Source organism: Megascapheus bottae, chromosome 7 (assembly GCF_031878675.1).
Source record: "Megascapheus bottae isolate mThoBot1 chromosome 7, mThoBot2.hap1, whole genome shotgun sequence".
NCBI classification, from domain to species: domain Eukaryota; kingdom Metazoa; phylum Chordata; class Mammalia; order Rodentia; family Geomyidae; genus Megascapheus; species Megascapheus bottae.
The window spans coordinates 221,086-247,326 of record NC_143515.1 but is presented as its reverse complement, the minus strand read 5'-3'; the positions used below and the strand labels follow the sequence as shown (position 1 = coordinate 247,326).

The window sequence follows — 26,241 nt, the reverse complement described above, 5'->3', positions numbered from 1 at the left end:
CAAATACGATAATGTGGTCAACACAGGCTGTGCTGCAGGCCATAGGGCCAGGTCTCTGATACCTGTATGGAGGGCTGTGACTCTCCTGAAGCCATAGTGCAGGAGTAACTGTTGTCTTCTTTGCAGGATACATCCTGGAAGTGAATTCACAGGAAGCAAGGACTCTCCACAGGCTCTATCAACAGTGGCATTGTTGAGAGTAATTCTAGCAGCTTTGTCAAAACAGCACTGAGATTCCACTTTATTTTAGTTAGGATGGTCAATATCAAGAAAACCAATAAAAAGAAATGCTGGCATGGATATAGCCAACAAGGAATTCTATTACACTGCAGCTGGGAATGCAAGCTTGTCCAACCATTCTGGAAAGCTGTATGGAGGTTCCCCAAAAGTCTAAACACAAAGCTAGCCTATGACTCAGTAATTCTACTTCTGGGCATGTATCCAGTAGAGTAGAAAGAAAGCCACATTAAAACTCTCAACACAACCATTTTCATTATGTCATTATTTACCACAGTCAAGATATGGAATCTGCCTAGATGCCCCTCAATGGATGAATGGATCAAAGAAATGTCACACACACACACACACACACACACACACACACACACACACACAATGGAATTCTACTCATCCACAAGAAAGAATGATATTGTAATATTTGTAAGGACATGGAAAGAGCTGGAAAAATTGCGTTAAGTGAAGTAAGCCAGACCGAAGAAAACATATGTTTTCATGGTTTCCTTCCTTAGTGGTAGCTAGAATCTACCTGCAAATGTGCAAGTAAAGAAACTTTGTTACAAAGGAATTAACTCAAGTGTAGTAGACTCCATGAAGAGTGCAAATAGTATAATTTTTAAAAAATCAAAGATCACCAAAATAAGTACCATAAATGAGTACTTACAAGATAGAAGGATGGAGTCAAAAGAAGAGGGTAGAAGAATGAAAGGGGAAGGGGTGAGAAGGCAGGTGCTGATATGCTGCATTAGGATTATCATGAGTCAGAGCAATTCCAAGTCCTTTTGTTTTGTTTAATAAAGCCATGTGCAAAATTTGTGTTGAATGGATCCTTTCTGTAACTGTCTGGGATAAACACTCCAATGGACAAGTCTAGTTTCAGATAAAGAAATAAAATGAGGAAGCTTTGATCCTCAAAGGGATCATTGACCTGATCAACCCCTAGGAAATTAACTTGGTGATTCTCTTCTGTGTCCTCAACATATCCTGTTGATGAGCTAGGTCTCCTGAGACTCAGAATGGTTACAGTCAGTGAGATGAGGCAGCTGGAGGCCTTTGCTTTTAACCTGGGCGTCTTTTCCAAAAAAGGTTGTTATAGGAGGGGTGGTAAAAGGAAACCACTGTTTATAGAAAAAAGCAATCCTTTATCTCAATCCTATAAATATACAAATTATTAGGAATTGATGAAAGACTTGGGAGGCCTGGTTGGGTGTCCCCCATGGGCATATTTTCTGTGGCGAGATCATGAAGAAACTTGTATTTGATAGGGAAGGGGGGAAATCAAGATGAGCGGGGCGGGAGAAGGGGAGAGGGAAATGGGGACCATGACATGAGAAAGGGTGAATATAATGTAACCCTTCTATTAATTACAATAAAAAATGTATGGAAAAAATTTAAAGCTAAAAAAAGAAGATACCTGTATTTGAAACCTGTATTTGCCTGACCCTTATGATAACAAAAATGGGGAATTCTGAAGCTGTTCCTGTGTTAATTTTAGTAGCTCCAATTGTTTTTCTCGCCAATAAGCCACTGCTTCACCCATACAGGGTCATGTGATTTACAAGTTAGGGGAAAAATGGAAACCATGGGAGACTGTGGCCCCTAGAATTGGGGGAGCAGTTTTATGCCAATTTTCTCATAGATAATGCAGTCATCGTAGAATACCGCAACATCCATATTTTGTGAAATGTTTCTTCCAAGAGTTTATTGGACAGGTCCTCTAAGACCAATTGCTGAACGGCTTTCTCCAGGGCAGAGGGCGTGCTCTTGTGAAGATGCTGCTAGGCCGCCTAAACCCTAGAGTGGGCATGCGGCAGACAGGCCTGTGGAGTTTCTAGAGGCAGGAACTTCTTGCTTCCTAAGGCAGTTCTTTTAGCTCCAGTATCTGTTAAGGCCTGGGAGGAGATCTGAATTCCATGCAGGCATTGGTGTTGCCCCTGACCTCAGCTTCATCATAAAAGGTGGATTTCCATCATAAAAAACGTATCCCGGAAAGTAAACTGCCTACTGATATTGAAGCGGTTCTAGGCTGTGTGGTTCTCAGATGTGCCAGGGAGGATTGCTGTCTGACTGAGGGTAAAGGAGGCCTGGGGAGTAACAATTACCCTGAAGGCTTCCAGAAGGTCATGTTGAGGGTTCAATTAGCCTCAAGTAAAGGAAGCATGGGGGAGGATTACTGAGGGAGGGGCTCCCCACCCCAGGGGATTGTTGAGGAGGCCAAGGGGCATAAGGGAAACTCCATGGAAGACCTGCCAGTATATGGGGGAGGTCTTCTTTCATTTTTGAGTTTGAGATCAATCAGAGATGGATAAATTTGCTGGCCCACACCTTTATCTATAGAGGCAGAATGGCTAGGGTCGGTGGTGGCCGGGTCTTTATCTTCAGGTGCCAAGGACATTGTGGGCAAGGCCACAATTTTGTCTACAGGGGTGGCAGAGCACTCTCCCAGGGAATCCGCAGTCATGGTGACAAGCGCCAGGACCAAGGTGGCCGAACACCAGAGGCAACTCAGAATGGCAGCCATGATAGGGAAGAAACAAGGAGGAAAATCACCAATGTGCTCCTCTATCTGACCCTGCGGGGCTACCTTTCCTAAGTGGACTCATCTTGTATCCTGCCTGCAATCCCCCACAGGCAAAAAGACATAACAGGTTCATAAAATTTCTCAAGCTTTCTATCAGAATAGTGAAGGTGTCTGCTCTCCAAGATCCCTTTCCACATAATTGCTTGAAGAGGTCTACTTACCTGCTGGTCGTGCCCCACGTTTGGGCACCAGTTGTGGGAGGTCTACCAGGGGTGTAAAATGGCGATGAAGCCCACGAATAATCACGGGAACACAGACTCTGGAGACCAGACTCCAAGGTGAAGATCTAACTTGATTTTAGAAAATGTGCTCACTAAAATGCAGATCAAGCAGTGGAAGCCACGTCATACCAGCAGCCATTGTTGGATCTTTCCTGAATGCGACCTTCAGACCTTCAGTCAATCGTGTCTTGAGACACACCCCACTTGCTGGGAGTTTCCGGGAGCTCCTGCTTGAGGCGGGAGGGGCCAGGCTCTGGCTCCAGACTGCTTACATCACTGAGTGTGCTCAAGCGCATACATGCCAGAAGGCACAGAGTTGCGGGAGCACAGATAGCAACCTGGGCCTCCACGTCACTATGTAGGAAGCCTCACATCTAATCATTTCATTATGAGACTGTATTGCTGGCATATTGCCACATAAGGATTATCAGTGAGTCAGAGCAATTCCAAGTCCTTTTGTTTGTTTAATAAAGCCATGTGCCAAAAAAAAAATAAAGCCATGTGCCAAATTTGGGTTGAATGAATGCTTTCTGTAAATGTTTGGAAAAAAAATCCAGTGGACAAGTGTGGTCTCAGATAAAGAAGAAGCTTTGATCCTTAACGGGATCATTGACCTGATCAATCCACAAGAAAGCAATTTGTTCATTCTCTTCTGTGTCCTCAACATACCCTGTTTATGAGCTAGGTACCCTGAGAGTCAGAATGGGTGCAGTCACTGAGATGAGGCAGCTGGACCTCTGTGCTTATCCCTGCCCAGAGGCTGCTGATTTGCATGGCCAACAGCACAGCCACTGCCCTCAGCACTTCTTCATAGACTGCTGCTCCCCCTGTGCAACAGAGAGTCCAGTCAGCACCCAGCATGGACATGAGGACCCCTGCTCAGCTCCTGGGGCTCCTGCTGCTCTGCCTCCTAGGTAAGGAAGGACCATGCTAGAGAATAAGGCAGCTAAATGTGATCCATGATGTTTTACTCATTAGGGAAACCTTCTTAAAACTTGATTAATAATGTGGATATTTGTATTCATGTTTCCACACAGGAGTCAGGTGTGACATCCAGATGACCCAGTCTCCATCGTCACTGTCTCTGTCTCTAGGAGGCACAGCCACCATCACTTGCAGGACCAGTGAATACATTTCATATGCTTTAGCCTGGTACCAGCAGCATCCAGGGAAAGCTCCTAAACTCCTGATCTATGCTGCAAATAGTTTGCAATCTGGAGTTCCATCCAGGTTCAGTGGCAGTGGAACAGATACAGAGTTCACTCTCACCATCAGCAGCCTGCAGCCTGAAGATGCTGTCACTTACTACTGTCAACAACATTTTAGTGTTCCGCTCACAGTGATACAAGTCATAACATAAACCTCCCAAGGAAGTAGAAGTGAGAGTCTGGGCTTCCCCAGCTGCTCCTCCTGCTGCCTCCACCTGCTGACACAGCTTCTCAGGTTCATCTAGGCTTTTTTTTTTTTTTAAAGATTTTATTAACACTGATTTTCAACATCACATTTCAAATGTCATTTTTAACAAACAAGTATTCAAGAATGGGATCTCTATATGTAATCATTGACACATAAATCTTAGAACATAATTAAAATTAAGCTGAGACTTTGTCATAGTTATGTATCCGTCTATACCATATAACATTATGTCTATAGATTGTATACACCACCATAGATTTTTATGTCTATGTAGTTATGTTTATGTCCACAATTTTGGGTACCTGAATATTGGGTCATCTCTCTTGTACTGTTTGGATCTAATATCTGCATATCAAGGAGACCATGTGCCTTTTGTTCCTTTGGTCTTGACTTACCTCATGCAACATTATTTGCTCTTGTTTCATCCACTTCCCAGTGAATGCCATTATTGTATCATGTCTGGTGGCTATGTAGAATTCCATTGATATATGTACCACATTTTTTTGTATTCATTCATCTGTAGTGGGGTATCTGGGTTGTTTCCATCACTTGAACACGGCAGCCAGACTTTCAAGGTCAGTAGAAACTATTAGGAGGACGGTCATGGAAACATCTGCACATCCTAACTGTCCTTTGCTCATCTCAAGCAGAACATAAATAACAAGGCCTCTTCTTACTTAAAAAGAACACACATCTGTACTATGTCCATGTATGGTTCAAGTTATGCTATTAATTTGCATTTACTCAGTAAAGAAGACAGATTTCTACATATGTCAATTCAGGTTTTTAATAGCAAGGCAGTGTAGTTGTGAAAAAGGGTTTTGAAATAATCATTTGTATAGAAAAACAGTCACTGAAATACTTTAAAAACAATTTTTATTGCCAGATTATAATTGCATTTGAAGTATGATATGATGTTTAGTTATATGTACACATTTTGCAATGATGTGAGCAATATAATGAGCAAGAAATTTTATTACCTAAACATTAATCAGGGCATTTTTCTTCATTAACAATGAGAACTCCAAAAAAAGTTATTTCAGGGCTGGGAGTGTGGCCTAGTGATAGAGTGCTTGACTATCATACAGGTGGCCCTGGGTTCAAATCTTTGGTACTATGTACACAGAAAAAGTAGTGGTCCATGTGGCTCCACTGATAGAGTGCTAGCCTTGAGAAAGCCCAAGGAGAGTGCCCAGGTTCTGAGCTCAAGGCCAAGGACTGGCAAAAAAATTAATCTAATTACTAGAAAACTAATTTCATTTTGATGCTGAATGTCAAATTTGTGAACATTTCTCAAAACCATTGTTTCATCTCTTGAAAGTAGAATGGAATAATGATTTAATAGTAGATTGATGAAAAGATAAGAAATACAAGTTTGTATCTTATTTAGAATACTTAGACATTATTTTTTATATTGTTTAATTTTAGAATATTATTCAGAGTTCAGATGGTCAAAACACCCTTGGCTCTGGCCCAGTAAAATAAATAAACACATAGAAAAACTAAAAAAATGAAAATATGTGAATAAATAGAATATATTTAGGATATTATGGGACTATATAACAGGTACAGATAAATAGTGATCCATAATGCACATTTACAAGAGTATTCTGGAAAGGGTCTTTCATATACCATAAATATATACATTCATAACTATATGTATAATTTTACATGGAAATGGATGTGGAAGAAATGTGTTGAATAGAGAAGTACAGGATAGAAAGACAAAATGCTTGACAGTGATTATGATGCATTGTATTTATAAACTGACACATTTAATGGTAACTCTTTTGTTCAAATACATTCAGATAATAAAAGTAGAATTAAAATTTAAAAATGTGCAAAAAGTTCTAAATTTCTCCCCTTTCATCTCTGTCCACCTGTTTTTCTGAAGGTTATAGATGAATAGGATTGAGTCTTTTAGGGCTTCTCATGTCATTTGAGATTTGAAGAGATCTCATCCAATTCAGAATATCCACTAGAAAGAAGAGAGGACAGGGAGGGGTGGGAAATGCCCCTCCTGAGGAGAATGTGATGAGAGGAATTCACAGCTGATGACCCAGTGAAGCCATGGCCCAAGTATCAGAATATATCCGGAAAGACATTGCCCATAGCAAGAGTTTCAGTCAGTCTCAGTCAATGGAAAATGCAATATTTGCATATGTTAGTGATACTTGTCAAACAGACTACTTGTTGACACATAGAAAGCAACACAAGTAAACATGGATGCATTATTATTTTCTTTCCTATTTAGAATTTGTCAGAATTCAGAAGCATGTGCAGGATCCCTGAGTGTGTGTTTCAAACTCAAAATTACAAGATCACCTCAGATCTACTGCCTGTGAATGTGCACAGCAGCATGTTAACCAGGGAGGTCTGGCTGGCTGTGTAGGAAGCTGTGTTCAGGACGTGAGTATAATGGGTACAGATATGATTTCTACTCCTCAAGCCATTGAAAATCATTTCTATTTAATGTGTTTACTGTGGATATAGCCTTAGAGCTTGGAGGAAGAACAGGGAGAGTGGAGCTTTTACTTAAGAGTGTTCCTTTCATCCTGGGCGATTTGTTTTTTTTTTCTTTTCCCTTTTTAAAAATTGTAATTAATAAAAGGGTTACATGATATTTACCAGATAGAAGGTGCATTAATTCACATATATTGATACCCTTTCACATGTCTTGGTCCCAATTACCCTCCCCTCCACCCCCCCTGCCTCTTGGTTTTCCCCCCTTCCCTGTCCAATTTCAAATAACCAAATACAAATAAATCCAATATGTCAGATAACAAAGGGAGATACTGTAACAATATAAGATAACCAAGGGACAGCAAAAGAGATGAGAGATAACATAGTACATTAAGGACAACAATCATTCATTGTATGGCTTTTGTTTCAATATCCTGGAGGTCTTTTCAATTAGCTTCATACTATATGGCCTTATGTATCAAGGTTTTGCTCTATTGCAGATCTCTGCTAGTTGAGCCCAGGGTTTCTATTGATTATGACAAATGAGGGGAACCATTGAGCCTAAGTTCCTTTGAGTCTGGCTTACTTCACTTAATATGATCTTTTCTAAGACTTTCCATTTCCTAACAAATGGGGCAATGTCGTTTTTTCCGACAGCAGCATAGAATTCCATTGTGTACAAATACCACAACTTGTTGATCCACTCATCAACTGAGGGACATCTAGGTTGGTTCCATATTTTTGCTATGGTGAATAGTGCTGCAATGAACATTGTTGTGGTAGTGGATTTAGTATGCCCTTGTTTCTGGATGGTTGGGTAAATGCCAAGTAGTGAAATTGCTGGGTCATAGGGGAGCTCTATGTTTATTCTTTTGAGGAACTGCCATACTGCTTTCCATAGTGGTTGAATGAGTTTGCACTCCCACCAACAGTGTAGTAGTGATCCCTCCTGGCCACATCCCCTCCAGCATCTGTTATTAGTTTTCCTGATCCTGGCCATTTTAACTGGAGTGAGGTGGAATCTTAGAATTGTTTTGATTTGCATTTCTTTTATGACCAGAGATACTGAGCATTTCTTCATATGTCTATAAGCCATTCTTATTTCTTCTTCAGAGAAGACTCTCTTTAAGACTTTGGCCCATTTTTTTAATGGGATGATTGTTACTTTGGGGATTAGTTTTGGAGTGATTCAATTTTTTGAGTTGTTGATATATTTTAGATATGAGGCCTTTGTCCATTGTTTGGTTGGTGAAGATCTTCTCCCACTCTGTGGGCTTCCTAATTAATCTACTAGCTATATCCTTTGCTATACAAAAGCTCTGCAGTTTAATGCAATCCCACTTATCCAGCCTTTGTCTGATTTATTGTGATTGTTGGTCCTTATTAAGAAAGTTTCAACCTGTGCCAAGGGGGCTTAGTGTATCTCCTCTTCCTTCTTGTAAAGTTTTCAGTGTGTCAGCTTTTACCTCCAGGTCTTTGATCCATTTGGAGTTAATTCTAGTGCAAGGTGACAAAGAAGGATCCAACTTTAGTTTTCTGCAGGTGTTTAACCAGTTCTGCCAGCATAACTTGTTGAAGAGGCTGTCTTTCTTCCAGTCTATTTTTTTGGCTCCCTTGTCAAAGATTAGGTGGCCATAGGTCTGTGGTTTAATATCTGGGTCCTCAGTTCTATTCCATTGGTCTTCAGTCCTGTTCTTGTGCCAGTACCAAGCTGTTTTGATAATTATAGCTCTGTAATAGAGTCTAAAGTTTGGTATTGAAATTCCTCCTGTGCTGTTCTTTCTGCTAAGAAGTGTTTTTGCTATACAGGGTCTTTTATTATTCCATATGAAATTTTGGATTACCTCTTCTATTTCTTTAAAGAATGCCATGGGGATGTTGATGAGTATTGCGTTGAATTTGTAGATAGCCCTTGGCAAGATTGTCATTTTCACAATGTTGATTCTTCCAATCCAGGAGCATGGGAGGTTTTTCCATTTCCTTAGTTCTGCTTTAATTTCCTTTTTTAGTGTTTTAAAGTTTTCATCGAAAAGGTCCTTTACATTCTTAGTTAAGCTAATTCCTAGGTACTTTATTTTCTTTGAGGCTATTGTGAAAGGAGTTGCTTTCCTGATTATTGCCTTGTTCCTCTCACTGTTGGCGTAGAGGAAGGCAGTTGATTTTTGGGGCTTAATTTTATAGCCTGCTACTCTTTCAAAGTTTTGAATCAGCTTACGGAGCTTGGGAGTAGAGTCTATAGGATTCTTTAAATACAGAATCATGTCATCTGCAAATAGGGCTAGTTTTACTTCCTCTTTTCCTATTTGAATCCCCTTTATGCTTGCTTCTTGCCTTATTGCACTGGCTAGGAATTCTAATACTATGTTAAAGAGGAGTGGAGAGAGTGGGCATCCTTATCTCATTACCCTGGGCCATTTGCAAGAGGTGCTGTGCTACTCCTAAGTGGATGGCAGTGAAGTCTAACACTTGGTGTCAAATAAGAGGAATGAGAATTGCTGTGTGGAGTGCATTGAGATCCTTTAAGGTTTCAAGTAAATGTAAAGTCATCCACAAGAACGGATCAGGAAAAGCCCACAGCTTGGCTAGTGCAAGTGTTGGCCATGGTGGAGCAAAAAGTTAAACCCCCGGGGTTCACCAAAGTTTCCTAGAAATGATGGAACTATGCACTTGCTGAGCTCTTCTCTGAACCCTCACCTTCCATGTGAATGACACAGATCCAAGAGGGGTCGTGAGCCAAGGGATGGGAGGTGACCTGGCTGCACTTTGTACTCTCAATCCACACACCAGGCTGAACTGGAAGAAGCAGTACACACTTGCTGTGTGTAAGAAACCTGACCCAATGCTGTTGCATGTCTTGCTATGTAGATAGAGGGAAGCTATTAGAGATTCAAACAGTGATCACAATAAAGAGTTTTAAAAAGACCACTGCAATCTTTATTCAAATTGTAAATAGAAAATCGATTTTAAAGTAGTTATTATGGATTATAGATATTAATAATTTTTAGAATTTTTTTGCAGTCCTGGGCCTTGAACTCAGGGGCTGAGCATTGCCCTTAGGCTTTCTCAAGGCTAGACCTCTATCACTTGAGCCACAGAACCATTTCCAGCTTTTTCTGTTTATGTGGTACCAAGGAAGGGAACCTAGGGCTTCATGCTAGGAAGAAGTCTAGCAGTAGGCCATGCTTCCAGATAATTTTTAGACATTATTGAAGTATATGATCTCTGATCAAAGAACTAAAAATGAATATATGAAGAAAATAATGGAAAAAATAAGATCTCAATAGAGATATGAAAAAGGCTACATTGCAATCTAAGAATGGGGAAGAATCAGTGTTATTGAGTGATCAATAGAAAAATTGTAATCCAAAAGAAACAAAAAATCTCCAAGCCTCACAAGTTTATAGGTAACCATGAAGAACAGAAACAAATGCATATACAGATTATATAGGAAGAGAGAAAGAGAGAAAACTAGAGACAGAAACAGAGGAAAGAGTTGACCAAATATTTCAATAAAACTGGGAAATCTTTCAAGTGTAGTGAAATACACTAATACAAAATCCAAGATTTTATAATTTACTTGGTGGGGTATATTAGTTTTTTATTTAATATTCAAAATCTCTCAAAATTTGCCAATGGGCGTTCCTTGTTAGTTGATTTACCTTTTACCTCATTCACGAGGAATTCTTAGTCTGTGACACAAAATTTTCCCAAACAGATCATGTTATTTTCCTATTTTTGATAAAGAATCAATTATTTCTGCAAGGGTCACTGGTTTTTTTATGAGTGAATAGCTGGGAAGTCCATTAGTAATGGTGCCATTTTTTGTTGGAAATAGAGCTTCATTACTTCTAGGCTAGGAATAATTATCCACTTGTGTACTTATTAATCTATTCATATGTATATATAATCATAGTCATATATACATGCATGCACACATACATACATATGTGAATTTATATGGATTTTCCACTTACCTCCACAATAGGATATTATTAAATAAAATCTTAGATAACATTTTCTCATATTTTATTTTTCCCACCACATATCCCGTATTGTATCTTCATCTAATTAGCTTACATTTCTTTACCTCAAGAATGGGAATATTGACTCTAATCATGCCTCATGAATTTAGCCGTATGACTAAAAGCTCTACTGGATGATTGCAAATTCCTTCACATTGTCATATCAACTTCTTCCCATTGTTCATATACTCCTCAGATTCTGATAACTCTGATTAGTTGAGATAACTTTGCATCCCATACAGTTGTGACATCCTGGACTCTGAGAATAGCATAGGTAAATGCCACACATATGGTTGTCCTCTTGTGCCTCTCCATCTCAGCCTCTTCACTGGAGTCCACAATGCTTTTTCTCACTTTCGTGGACAATCAGCTCTCCTTATTCTTTTTTTCTAAGCCCCATGTAACCTCCTCCCAATGTAGATGACATTTCCATATGTGGCAGGCTCCAAGACTGTAGATTCTGAAATTCCCCCATAATGTTCCCTTTGATGGGGCTCCTCACCTCTTCGGCCCATTATCTTTACCTCAGAATCATGGCATTCTCTTAATAACTGGAAGAGACCACCAAGTGAAAGGGATAGACAATACAATAGGTTCCAGATAACCTGAGTTTATTTTCATTTTCAAGGAGAATCTCTGGTTCTGAACACAGTAGCTGAAGGGAAGGTGTTTAAAACCTGAAGGAATAATATGAGGACCTCAGGCATGGACCTTTAAAATTACACACAAGATTAAGTTGGAAAAAAAAAGATTATTCAGACATAAAAGGAGAAAATCTCTAAAAGGACTTTCTTTTTTGGTCATCTTGGATAAAACAAACAAAAATGAAGGAGAAAATAATGCTGAATAGTAGAATACAAAACTATGGGCATTTTCTTTTCAATGCAACAGCTCCACTTTCTTATTTCATATCTAATCATTTCCTTATGAGACTGCATTGCTGGTATGTTGCCACATAAGGATTATCAGTGAGTCAGAGCAATTCCAAGTCCTTTTTCTGTCAACAGTATCATTATTTCCCATCCACAGTGATACAAGGCGTAACAAAAACCTCCCAGGGAAGCAGAAGTGAGAGGCTGGGCTGCTCCAGCCGCTCCTCCTGATACCTTCACATTCTGACAGCATTCGCACAGGCATTCAGGCTTAGAAAGTCACTTGAAGCTTTTGTTTAGAAAGAGAGGATTTATGTTTTTTATATCAAAGTTGTTCTTTTCATGCTCATGTTCAATAAGACTTAATATTCCCTCCTGACTTAATAAGGGACACATATTATAGCTCTAAGGATTCTGAATTATGGCATCACCTGAATTCACACACCAAAAGAAAAGGAATAGTGATTTTTAAAGTGAATGATTTTAAAACTAGTGATAGGATCATTAATGAGTTTATCCCGGGTCTATGCCAGGACTGTGACGAGTTGTGGACTAATTTCACCTGAGAATTTCATGGAGAGGGATTGAAGGTGTAGCTCATGAAAGTGCCAACAACGTGAGAGTTTGATCATAGGCTGGAGAGACCAGAATTAAGATACCCACTTACTTCTGCCCAAGTGAAGACAAAGTTTGAAGGTATGGTTTCTGGTCCCACTGCTGCCTGCTCATGTGTTGTGTGTCAGTGACAGGCAATGGGATCTTGTCCTCTAGGATCAGCATTTGTAGATTCCACCTGTTAGACTGAGGAAAATTCCCAAAGCAGCAGCATTAACTTGTACTTCTGTAAATCCTGTCTGACCAAAAAAATGTGAGTATAAGGTCGGCAAATTTTAGAGTTTCCTTTTGCCTTGGAAAATCTCCATTCTTCGTCAAATTAAATGTTCTGCTGTGTTGTTGGGAGCCAGAATGGAATCAAACTGTACCTTGATTTGCATCAGACAATGGCTTTATTGTCTTATTGTTTTCTGGCCTTATTCTGTTTAAATGACCTGAGATTTACCATATGAATGTAACACCTGGAAGTTCCCTGGGTTTCAAGAAGGGAGATTAGCCTGGAGTTGAGAATAAATGAGGCGGCAGTTTTTACCTGGGCTGCAGACCTCCTGGACCCGATGTGTTTGTCTCTCTTTTATTTTTCCAGTCCCTGACCCCTATTTCAGGAACCCCAATTTGCTGCCGGTAGGCCCTGGCACTGTGTGACACAAAACAATACCCACCCATTCTTTTTTTTTAATGATAATATATTTTTATTTGAGACATAATGATCTTTCATAGGTATTGTGGTAAACAAAGTACCAAATCACAAGAGTAATAGGAACAAAACCAAATATTCACACTGTATGGAAGTATTTTGACACATCTTAATCAACAATAGATTGGAAAATCAGTAATGACAAAGTTGGAATCCATAGAATAATCCATCAATATGTTATATGACATTGCAGAAAACTTAATGGAAACAACTCTAAAATGCATACATCTATTCAAATATCATAGTACATTCACCAATATAGATGTCATGTTCTACAAAAAATATCTTAAAACATAACTTTCATAAATTTTATATATAGTCTGACAATATATTGAAATACACATGTTTAGAAACTTCTGAAGAAGCAAATATATACTTACAAATTTTAAATAACAAATTCTCAAGGGAAATTGTCAGATAAATTTAAGGCACACAACATTTCAGATCCAATGAGCTAAGGTTTTTTTTTGTTTTTTTTTTTAAATATATTTTTATTGTAATTAATAAAAGGGTTACATGATATTTGCCAGATAGAAGGTGCATTAATTCACATACATTGATACCCTTTCACGTGTCTTGGTACCCATTACCCTCCCCCCACCCACCACCCACTCCCCGTATTGGTTTTCCCCCCTTCCCTATCAAGTTTCAGATAACCAAATACAAATAAATTCAATATATCAGATAACAAAGTGAGATACTGTAGCAATATGAGATACCCAAGGGACAGCAAAGGAGATGAGAGATAACATAGTACATTAAGGACAACAATCATTCGTTATATGGCTTTTGTTTCAATATCCTGGAGGTCTTTTCAATTAGCTTCATACTATATGGCCTTATGATCAAGGTTTTGCTCTATTGTAGATCTCTGCTAGGAAGCCCAAGGTTTCTACTGATTATGACAAATGAGGGAAACCATTGAGCCTAAGTTCCTTTGAGTCTGGCTTACTTCACTTAATATGATTTTTTCTAAGTCTTTCCATTTCCTAAAAAATGGGGCGATGCCACCCATTCTTATATGGTAGTAAAGAAGTCACTGATGGGAAATAATAAGTCTCCCAATACTTTTGCAGAGCCTTGAGCTTCCCTCTCATTATTTAACGATCATTGGAGATGGTGCTATCCACGGAGAACTGGCCTCTGCCTCCTGCAGGCCTAGGCAGAGCTCTGCACAATGATGGAAATAGTTAATTGAACTGATTTTTGTAGGTGCCAGACCATTCTCTGTGGCGCATCACGATTGGATTTCAGCATGTTCCCTGGGATTCCAGACCGTTCCAGTGGCAGTGAGCTAGGAACATAATTTTAACTGACTAACTTCAGAATTATTTCTGAGCATGTAAATACAATGCTATCTGCACATTGGACTCAACTGCTGTCCCACTGCTATAGTTTTGAATAGGAAACTTCCTGCTTCCCTTGCCTGGTTGTAAAATCATTTTCTCAGTGTCAAGGAAGAAATCATAGCAAAACCTTTAGGAGCATGGACCAGTGAGACCTGATGTTTGTAGAGCTGATTGGAAAGTTCAGATGAAGTTTCTCTTGTTTGTTTATGCAGGGTAAGAATAATAATTGAAGCTGAATTTGTGGAAAATATACTCATGCTGTTTGGTTTAGCACTTATGATTTAGCCTTAGTGATCTATATTAAGTAGTATAATATTGGTAATGTTGAAGACACTCATTTCCTTTCTCCTCTAATATTGCTTTCTTCCTTTACTGACCATGTATTCTTCTGCAGGATGAGGGTACATTAAATGGAGCATGATCCTAAGCAAGACGCCAACAAGCACATGACCACTTAGTTTTAAATACTTAACAATTTATCCATAGTTAAAATGGATAAACTCTATTCAATGCATTTAAAAATAAAAATGTAATGCTAAATGCCCTTAAGAAATCTCATTCAAATCACTGCAATAAAAAAAATTTCTTTCCATTTCCTTCTCTTCATACCTTCTCTTCTCCCTCCCTTCCGTGTATGTGTGTGTGTTTGTGTGTGTGTGTGTGTGTGTGTGTGTGTGTGTGTATGTGTGTGTGCGTGTGTTTCTGTGGATTGTATGTCTCAGATCTGGGGATTTGGCTCAAGTAGTCATGCATGTTAGACTTACATTTTACCACAGATCCACATGAAAATAAATATAATTTTGTCATTACACAGTTGATCTTAATTTATATATTTTATTTACTTATTCATTTTTTATTGTGATTAATAGAATGGTTATATTACATTCACCAGATAGAAGGTGTATAACTTCACAAACATTGATACCCTTCCTCATGACATGGTCCCCATTTTCCTCCCACCCTCCCCCCACTCATCTTGATTTCCCCCTTCGCTATCCAATTTCAAATAACCAATTAAGCACATATAAGATATATCAGACAACAAGATGAAATATTGTAACAATAAGAGATAACCCAGGGATTGCAAAAGAGATGAGAGATAATATAGTACATTAAGGACAACAATCCCTCATTATATGGCTTTTGTTTCCTTATACTGGGGGTCCCTACATTTAGTGTCATATTATTTGGCCTTACGTCTCTAGATTTTGTTCTGTTGTAAATCTCTGCTAGGAGACCTGAAAGTTTGTACTGATTATGATAAATCAGGGAGAGTATTGGTCTATGTTCCTTTGCGTCTGGCTTACATCACTTAAAATGATTTTTATCTAAGTCTTTCCATTTCCTTACAAATGGGGCAATATTGTTCTTTCTGACAGCAGCATAGAATTCCATTGTGGACTTAACTCTCCAATTAAATGGCATGGACTGTCCATTTGGATCAAAAAGCAAGATCCATTGTTCTGCTGTCTTCAAGAGACACATCTTGCCCCCCCAAAACAAATATTTTTTGAAAGTGAGAGGTTGGAATAAAGTTTATCAAGCTAACAGCCCCTATAAACAGGCTGGAGTTGCCATCCCCATATCAGATAAAATAGACTTCAAACTAAAATTAGTGAGAAAAGACAAAGAAGGCTACTACATACTAAGAAAGGGATCTCTCCTCCAGGAGGACATAACCATCATAAATATCTACACACCTGATCCCAGAGCACCGAACTTCATCAAGCGAACTTTACTTTCACTGAAACCATACATAGATCGAAACACACTGATTGTTGGTGACTTTAACACACGACTCTCACCTATAGACAGATCAACCAGGCAAAAACTCAACAGAGAAACCTTAGAATTGAACAACTGTATAGACCAACTAGATCTAACAGACATCTGCAGATTATTTCACCCAGCAAAAACACAATATACATTTTTAAATTTTTATATATTTTTAGATTGTAAAGCACCAGAATACTTTAAAATGCAAATAAAAAGTTCACATACATAAATTATTGACAACCTAAAACAGTGATGATGGCCAACACTTATATGCTGTACTGGATGTTGAATGCTTTACCTATCCCAGTCGTAAGCTGTCATAAGCAGGCAAGATGTAAAACCCACATTGTGGGGGGGAAGGCAAGAGCACCAGGAGTTCAAGGCTAACCTGGGCTCAGAATGGGATTTAGAGTTCCAACATACAAAATACAAAACAATCTGAGTTCAACAGAGCTATAATTCTCAAAACAGCTTGGTACTGGCACAGGAACAGGCCTGAAGACCAATGGAATAGAACTGAAGACCCAGATATTAAACCACAGACCTATGGCCACCTAATCTTTGACAAGGGAGCCAAAAAAAAATAGAATGGAAGAAAGACAGCCTCTTCAACAAGTTGTGCTGGCAGAACTGGTTAAGCACCTGCAGAAAACTAAAGCTGGATCCTTCCTTGTCACCTTGCACTAGAATTAACTCCAAATGGATGAAAGACCTGGAGGTAAAAGCTGACACACTGAAAACTCTACAGGAAGGAATAGGAGATACACTAGGCCTCTTTGGCACAGGTCGAAACTTCCTGAATAAGGACCAAGAATCACAACAAATCAGAGAAAGGCTGGATAAGTGGGACTGCACTAAACTGCAGAGCTTTTGTATGGCAAAGGACATAGCTAGTAAATTAATTAGGAAGCCTACAGAGTGGGAGAAGATCTTCACCAACCAAACAATGGATAAAGGCCTCATATCTAAAATATATCAACAACTCAAAAAATTGAATCACTCCAAAACTAACCTCCAAAGTAACAACCATCCCATTAAAAAATGGGCCAAAGACTTAAAGAGAGTCTTCTCTGAAGAAGAAACAAAAATGGCCTATAGACACATGAAGAAATGCTCAACATCTCTGGTCATAAAAGAAATGCAAATCAAAACAACTCCAAGATTCCACCTCACTCCAGCTAGAATGGCCAGGATCAGGAAAACGAATGACAACAGATGCTGGAGGGGATGTGGCCAGGAGGGATCACTACTACACTGTTGGTGGGAGTGCAAACTCATTCAACCACTATGGAAAGCAGTGTGGCAGTGCCTCAAAAGGCTAAACATAGAACTCCCCTATGACCCAGCAATTCCACTACTTGGCATTTACCCAACCACCCAGAAACAAGGACATACTAAACCCACTAGCACAACAATGTTCATTGCAGCACTATTCACCATAGCAAAGATATGGAACCAACCTAGATGTCCCTCAGTTGATGAGTGGATCAACAAGTTGTGGTATTTGTACACAATGGAATTCTAAGCTGCTGTCAGAAAGAATGACATCGCCCCATTTGTTAGGAAATGGAAAGACTTAGAAAAAATCATATTAAGTGAAGTAAGCCAGATTCAAAGGAACTTAGGCTCAATGGTTTCCCTCATTTGTCATAATCAGTAGAAACCTTGGGCTCTACTAGCAGAGATTTGCAATAGAGCAAAATCTTGATACATAAGGACATATAATGTGAAGCTAATTGAAAGGACCTCCAGGATACTGAAACAAAAGCCATATAATGAATGATTGTTGTCCTTAATGTACTATGTTGTCTCTCATCTCCTTTGCTGTCCCTTGGTTATCTCATATTGGTATAGTATCTCACTTTGTTATCTGATATATTGAATTTATTTGTATTTGGATATTTGAAATTTGATAGGGAGGGGGGGAAAACCAAGACGGGTGGGGGGTGTGGGGGGGGAGGGAAATGGGTACCAAGACATGTGAAAGGGTATCAATGTATGTGAATTAATGCACCTTCTATCTGGCAAATATTATGTAACCCTTTTACTAATTACAATAAAAAAAATAAAAAAAAACTGAAAAAAAAACAAAAAAAAACCAATCTGAGTTCAGTGTATAACTACCAACATAGAGTGTGACCATATTTCAGTATAGAAAATAAGAAGAAAGGGTTGTAGAATGTTACTGTTCCATTAACATATTTCAATTATGCTACCATACCAGTAATAAGCAAAAGCTAGACTGAAGAAAAGTGATTCTGCTTTTGTTTAAGTAAACAATTGTGAACTTTGCCATTTCTACCTTAATATAGTCCATAAAGAGTACAATTAAAATGTAACATTTCTGTGGAAAGCTTTTGGAAGGAAATATCTTGGCAGTAGCAAATCAATACTTCAACATTTGGTAGTTTTCTTGTATGCAAGAGGCTCCATTAAAACACTTTCAAGCAAAGGACAAAAGACCACTTGAGCTCTATTTGAAAAGAGAAAAGTGTACCTCAGACAGAAATTAGGGAGTTGGATGCCGTCCTCATTTCACAACACTGTGGCAAGTATGGATCTAAAAGATGAAGGTGATCAATCACAAGGTTAAACCCTGGATTACAATAACTGCTATTAATCCATATGTCTGGTGGCCTCCTGTGCTTCCATGTGCAAGTGACACAGCAGCTGTGCCTATCTGAGTTAGCTCTGGGAGATTTGTGAGACAGGAGATAAGATGCTGCCTGACAGCACTAGAATAGGAGACCTCATCTTTATCCCACCCTGATGTTAGGCCCTCGAGATTTTCAGGAATATTTTCTAAAACCATGTAATTAACTTTCCAAATACATCTTAGAAGCCCATTTTTAAATATCTTGTGATGAATATTTTTTAAGAATTTCAGGTTATCTATTACAATTTCATCTTGAATTAGATGATTCAATTATTGAGAAGAAGGATTGTTTTATGTTCCCTACAGAATGCATTCTGGTGATGGATGGAAAGGACCAACAAGATACAGTTAGGAAAAGCATCACAAGAAAAAGTGGAGATTGTCAACTACTGAGCTCTAATCTCTGAAACTCTATGAGCTGCAGTGTCACAGAAAGATGATTAGAAAGCAAACCAATTCCATAATAAATGAAAGTGATGCTTATCTTACAACAGCAACGTAGGAATGAGTGGCTTGCTCTGTAGATCACAGTTCTGTATATTGCAAGATTAGGCTAATGTCTTCCTGCCCTGGAAAAGAAGTAGAGATTAGAGGAATGGATAATCAGCAGAGAGAACTTGACAGAAACACAGCATTTTTCTTGAGACCATGAGGTCAAATAATCTAACTGATCATGTTGAAACAGGAAGACAGAAGGGACCCATGTCTAGTCTACCATTATCAAGTTGCTGCCCAAGCCTGCACTTCCATAGTTGTCAGACTTCTGTGTGAATCAGTGCTCCACTGTGGTTTCTTGTGCTTGAGTAGTGAGATGATTCCTCTGAATTCTGTCCTGATTAACTCCATCCTGCAGTAAGTTGTCACAGAGCTGTTCTGTATGCCACACTGCAGCAAACCAAGCTGTTCCTCCCATAATGGGACAGCTTGTTTAAATCATCAGATTCTGTGATGAAGGCAAGTCAGAGTGCAGAAAGACAATGGGATTTTTCTAGTGTGATGTCATTTGGGTCTGTAGTTCTGCCTGCTGTTTTCATATGAGGTGATGGTCTAGGTCTCGATTTGCATTATTGGGTTACAGTTCCATAAAATAGGAGCTCAGAACTTGGTTGGCACAGTTAAATGACTTTAGTGACTTTGGGTACATACAGTCAACTCCAGACATCAGGTGCTCTGTAAACAATTCCTATTAAACTAGATTTGTATAAGACACATTTTGGACTGAGCCACAGACCTGCTTCCCATTTGCTAGTGATTAATTGGAAATAAGAGTTTCACTTGCTAGTGTCCAGGCTTGTTTTGAACCTCTATCCTCAGATCTTTGTCTCCTGAATAGCTAAGATTACTGGCATGAGCCACAGTGACCAGCTTTATTCAAATTTTTATACCTAAAAGAAGTGCATATATAGACCATTCCACAGTAAAAGCAGAACACACTTTTTCTTCTTCTGGCAAGTACACATGGAACATTCTCTGTGATAAGCCACATGAGATCTTAGTAAATATAAGGAGAGGAAATGAAGTAGAAGGAAATTGTGAACCAATGTTGGAATGAAAACTAAAAAGCTCACAAAAATGAGGACAAAACCTCTCACATTGATTTTCAAAATTTGACAAAGTAGCAATCAAAAGTCCTATCACAAAATATTATGAAAATGAAAATGCACGCAACAACACATGAACTTACTAAATGTAGCAAAAGCTATAATAGGAACAGAGTTTGTAGTTGCAAATGCCTATATAAACAAAGAACAAATTTTGGAGCTGGTTTTCGTCTTGGGACAATGAGGCATCCCTGATATGTTTAGAACAGGAGACCATGGCTTCAACCCCACCCCTCCATTACACCTTACAGTGTTAGGGATTTTCTTTTTTTTTTTTCTGTGGGTCATGGGGCTGGAACTCAGCCTTGGAGCTGTCCCTGATCTCTTCAGCTCAAGGCTACAGCCCTACCCTTGAGGCAAACCACGCTTCTTGTTTTCTAGAGGATAATTGGAGATAAGAGTAGAGGTTCTTTTGTGCCCTGGATGGCTTTGAACCTTGATCTTCAGATCCCAGCCTCCTGAGTAGCTAGGATTACAGGCATGAGCCACTGTGCCCAGCTCTTTTTTTTGCATTTTTATTGTAATTAGTAAAAGGGTTACATGATCTTTGCCAGATAGAAGGTGCATTAATTCACGTACATTGATACCCTTTCACATGTCTTGGTACCCATTTCCCTCCCCCCCCACACGCCCTACCTGTCTTGGTTTTCCCCCCTTCCCTATCAAATTTTAAATAACCAAATACAAATAAATTCAATATATCAGATAACAAAGTGAGATACTTTAACAATATGAGATAACCAAGGGACAGCAAAGGAGATGAGAGACAACATAGTACATTAAGGACAACAATCATTCATTATATGGCTTTTGTTTCAATATCCTCGAGGTCCTTTCAATTAGCTTCATACTATATGGCCTTATGTATCAAGATTTTGCTCTATTGCGGATCTCTGCTAGTAAAACCCAAGGTTTCTACTGATTATGACGAATGAAGGAAATCATTGAGCCTATGTTCCTTTGAGTCTGGCTTACTTCACTTAATATGATCTTTTCTAAGTCTTTTCATTTCCTAACAAATGGGGCGATGTCATTCTTTCTGACAGCAGCTTAGAATTCCATTGTGTACAAATACCACAACTTGTTGATCCACTCATCAACTGAGGGACATCTAGGTTGGTTCCATATCTTTGCTATGGTGGATAGTGCTGCAATGAACATTGTTGTGCTAGTGGGTTTAGTATGTCCTTGTTTCTGGATGGTTGGGTAAATGCCAAGTAGTGGAATTGTTGGGTCATAGGGGAGTTCTATGTTTAGCCTTTTGAGGCACTGCCACACTGCTTTCCATAGTGGTTGAACGAGTTTGCACTCCCACCAACAGTGTAGTAGTGATCCCTCCTGGCCACATCCCCTCCAGCATCTGTTATTATTCGTTTTCCTGATCCTGGCCATTCTAACTGGAGTGAGGTGGAATCTTAGAGTTGTTTTGATTTGCATTTCTTTTATGACCAGAGATGTTGAGCATTTCTTCATGTGTCTATAGGCCATTTTTGTTTCTTCTTCAGAGAAGATTCTCTTTAAGTCTTTGGCCCATTTTTTTAATGGGATGGTTGTTGCTTTGGAGATTGGTTTGGAAGTGATTCAATTTTTTGAGTTGTTGATATATTTTAGATATGAGGCCTTTGTCCATTGTTTGGTTGGTGAAGATCTTCTCCCACTCTGTAGGCTTCCTAATTAATTTACTAGCTATGTCCTTTGCCATACAAAAGCTCTGCAGTTTAATGCAGTCCCACTTATCCAGCCTTTCTCTGATTTGTTGTGATTCTTGGTCCTTATTCAGGAAGTTTCAACCTGTGCCAAGGAGGCCTAGTGTATCTCCTATTCCTTCCTGTAGAGTTTTCAGTGTGTTGGGTTTTACTTCAAGGTCTTTGATCCATTTGGAGTTAATTCTAGTGCAAGGTGACAAAGAAGGATCCAACTTTAGTTTTCTGCAGGTGCTTAACCAGTTCTGCCAGCACAACTTGTTGAAGAGGCTGTCTTTCTTCCATTCTATTTTTTTTTGGCTCCTTTGTCAAAGATTAGGTGGCCATAGGTCTGTGGTTTAATATCTGGGTCTTCAGTTCTATTCCATTGGTCTTCAGGCTTGTTCTTGTGCCAGTACCAAGCTGTTTTGATAATTATGGCTCTGTAGTAGAGCCTAAAGTTTGGAATTGAAATTCCTCCAGCGCTGTTCTTTCTGCTAAGAAGTGTTTTTGCCATACGGGGTCTTTTATTATTCCATATGAAAGTTTGAATTCCCTCTTCTATTTCTTTAAACAATGCCATTGGGATATTGATGGGTATTGGGTTGAATTTGTAGACAGCCCTTGGCAAGATTGTCATTTTCACAATGTTGATTCTTCCAATCCAGGAGCATGGGAGGTTTTTCCATTTCCTTAGTTCTGCTTTAATTTCCTTTTTTAGGGTTTTAAAGTTTTCATCAAAAAGGTCCTTTACATTCTTAGTTAAGCTAATTCCTAGGTACTTTATTTTCTTTGAGGCTATTGTGAAAGGAGTTTCTTTCCTGATTATTGCCTCGGTCCTCTCACTGTTGGCGTAAAGGAAGGTAGTTGGTTTTTGAGGGTTGATTTTATAGCCTGCTACTCTTTCAAAGTTTTGAATCAGCTCAAGGAGCTTGGGAGTAGAGTCTATAGGATTCTTTAAATACAGAATCATGTCATCTGCAAAGAGGGATAGTTTTATTTCCTCTTTCCCTACTTGGATCTCCTGTATGCTTGCTTCTTGCCTTATTGCACTGGCTAGGATTCTAGTACTGTGTTAAAGAGTAGTGGAGTGTGCCCAGCTCTTAAGGAAGGTTTTCCAAAACCACAGTATTGTCCATCTCTCATGGATCACACTATCCAGCCCTTAACTGACTTGTGGCTATTGTCTTTTCCTAAACTGAATATTGATTACTATTTTTTCCACTACTAAATGTCTGAATTACTGAGAAGAAGCACCATTTGCTCTTCCTACAGAATCCTTTCTGGTGAATAAGAAAACAGATCCAGCTTCTTAAGTAAGTGGAATGGTCCATTGTCAAGAGTTAACTGAGATTCAGTCTCTAAAATTCTGTAAGATGCAATGACACAGAAAGTCCATTAGATGGCAAGCAAACCCCACTCTCTATAAATGAGCTGTCCATGTAGAAACAGTAGAGGTTGATGGGTGCTCTTCCCAACAAGGAGTCCCATAGGCTTGAGTGAGAAGTCTGGAAGAACCAGGCACACTTGGGATGCACAGGTGGCTTGCTGACCTTGTGGAAAACCACTCTGTGCTCGGTGCTGAGACTGGAGACCTAGCCTTGCCTCTATCCCTGCTTCCTCTGTGTCCACACAGTCCATCTCCTAAGGACTGAAGTGAGTCCTCCCAGTTGGTATGTAGAAATCCTGCACCAAATCAGGGTGTATTTGGAGAAGAGCTATAAGAAGAGAATGAAGTGTACCTTAGGTATTTCCTGAAGAAGTGCTTAGGTCATATCCTCATTGGGTGTGTATTTAATAGAGTATATACAAGTTTGGCTCTCTGATTTCAATCTTATCACCCGTATGAAGTATTAAATCAATATGAGCATTTTGAGATGCCCATATTCTCTCTCTTAGGTACCAGATGTCAAGCTTTCTGGGGGTTGTGGAGGGGTTTCGGCCTGCCATTTCAGAGCCAATAAATATGTGTGCTGCCTCAGGTGACAAAAGACCCTATGAGAGGAGCTGTTTCCAGTGAGTTCTAGACCCAAAGCTTCTTTAACTTGAGATAAAGATCTACTGTTTCATCCGGGCTCCATCTTCACTTTCTCCAGATCTCTTCATGGCATTGTGTATCCTCAGAAATAGGAAGGATGAGTGCTCCAGCAGCAGGAGCACATGGGTGGGTTTTGGGCCCCATGCTACTGAGGAGTGTTGAGTGGAAAAGGTTCTGTGGGATTGTGTAAGGAGCACTTATTTTAGCACCCCGATTCAATGTGTGAAAATGTAAGGTCATATTACACAAAGAAGAAAAATTACACGTACATGTGTTCAAAGTAGGATTACTTAGTTTATTACCAAGCTGCAGCCCCATCTGAAGTTCTTCAGTCCCAGAAGTACATTTATGGCTTTATCCATGACCATCAATTCTTTTTTTATTATTTTTTTATTTTTATTTTTTTATTGTAATTAGTAAAAGGGTTACATGATATTTGCCAGATAGAAGGTGCATTAATTCACATACATTGATACCCTTTCACATGTCTTGGTACGCGTTTCCCTCCCCCCCCACACCCCCGACCATCAATTCTTTTTTGTGTTTTATAATAATCTGACAAGCACATACTTAGGAAGAAGAGCTATTCTAGCCTTTTTATTTTTTAACAGAAAATTCTCAGATTCTTATACATCTGTTTAACAGAAGACTGTGGCTTGAAAGTCTTGAAACCATAAAGATGTAGATCTTTATTTTTTGTAGCCAATCTATAATGCCAGTGCCTAGCAAAATAGCAATAAGTCAAACTGAGGTTTATTTTCATCCCGTCTTCATGTTTTATATCAGGAAAATTAAATAGAAACTTTTCTCCCTTTAATTCCTCTCTCTTCTAAGAGTCATTAACATAGAATGAAAAATGAAGACAATCAGAGTGCATCTTGAAAATAGCTAAAGTTTGTTCTACTCACCAGACAGACAGCACAGGCTAGTCCATGGTGATTGATTTGCATGTGCCCAAAGCACAGCCCACAGCCCTCAGACTTCATAAGAGACTGCTCACTCCCTGTGGTCATGTCAGTCCAGCAGTCAGCATGGACATGAAAGCCCCTGCACAGCTCCTGGGGCTACTGCTGCTCTGCCTCCTAGGTAAGGAAGGACCATGCTGAGGAACAACACAGAACAATGTTCTTCATGATGCTTTACTCTTCACAGAAATCTTCTTAGAGGTTGATTAATAGTGTGAATGTTTGCTTTTATGTTTCTACACAGGGGTCAGGTGTGACATGCAGATGACCCAGTCTCCATCTTCCCTGGCTGCATCCCTCGGAGTCAGAATCACCATCACTTGTAGGGTCAGTGAGGACATTGGATATGCTTTAGCCTGGCACCAGCAACATCCAGGGAAAGCTCCTAAACCCCTGATCTATGGTGCAGATAATTTGGAAGATGGAGTCCCAACCAGGTTCAGTGGCAGTGGATCTGGGACAGACTTCACTCTCACCATCAGCAGCCTGCAGCCTGAAGATGCTGCCATTTATTTCTGTCAACAGGGTTTTGGTGATCCTCCCACAGTGACACAAGTCATCACATAAACCACAAGGGAAGCAGAAGTGAGGGCTACTGCTCATGCTTCTACTTGAGGATCTGTCCTAGAATCACAGGACAGCGATCTTCTATGTCTCAGTCTCTGGAGTGAGTGTGCTGGGCTGAAAGTTGAAATATTAAAATTAGAGTCAAGACTATAAACATCTAAACGCACTGCATTTGTTTTTGCATCTTTTAACCTCTAACAGATATTCACACTGTGCACAGAGATACTTCTAAGTGATTATGTCTAACTTTTTTTGTGATTTGAAGATATTCTATGCATAAATTCCATCAGCAATTAAAGACAATTTGGTACTTCATTGTTCTGGTTCATGCCTTTTGTGATTCCATTTGGGTTTTAGCTTTTCTTTCTTTCTTTCTTTCTTTCTTTCTTTCTTTCTTTCTTTCTTTCTTTCTTTCTTTCTTTCGTTTTTTGCCTGTCCTGGGCCTTGAACTATGAGCCTGAGCAATGGTCTTGGGCTTTCTCA

At 39.3% G+C, this 26,241-nt stretch overlaps 2 pseudogenes; both read left to right on the top strand.

Annotated features, from left to right (window-relative positions):
• Positions 1 to 3,898: 3,898 nt before the first annotated feature.
• On the top strand, positions 3,899 to 4,399 carry LOC150060152 (immunoglobulin kappa variable 1-39 pseudogene; annotated as a pseudogene).
• Positions 4,400 to 25,257: 20,858 nt separating this feature from the next.
• On the top strand, positions 25,258 to 25,758 carry LOC150060151 (immunoglobulin kappa variable 1-39 pseudogene; annotated as a pseudogene).
• The last annotated feature ends 483 nt before the right edge of the window (positions 25,759 to 26,241 follow it).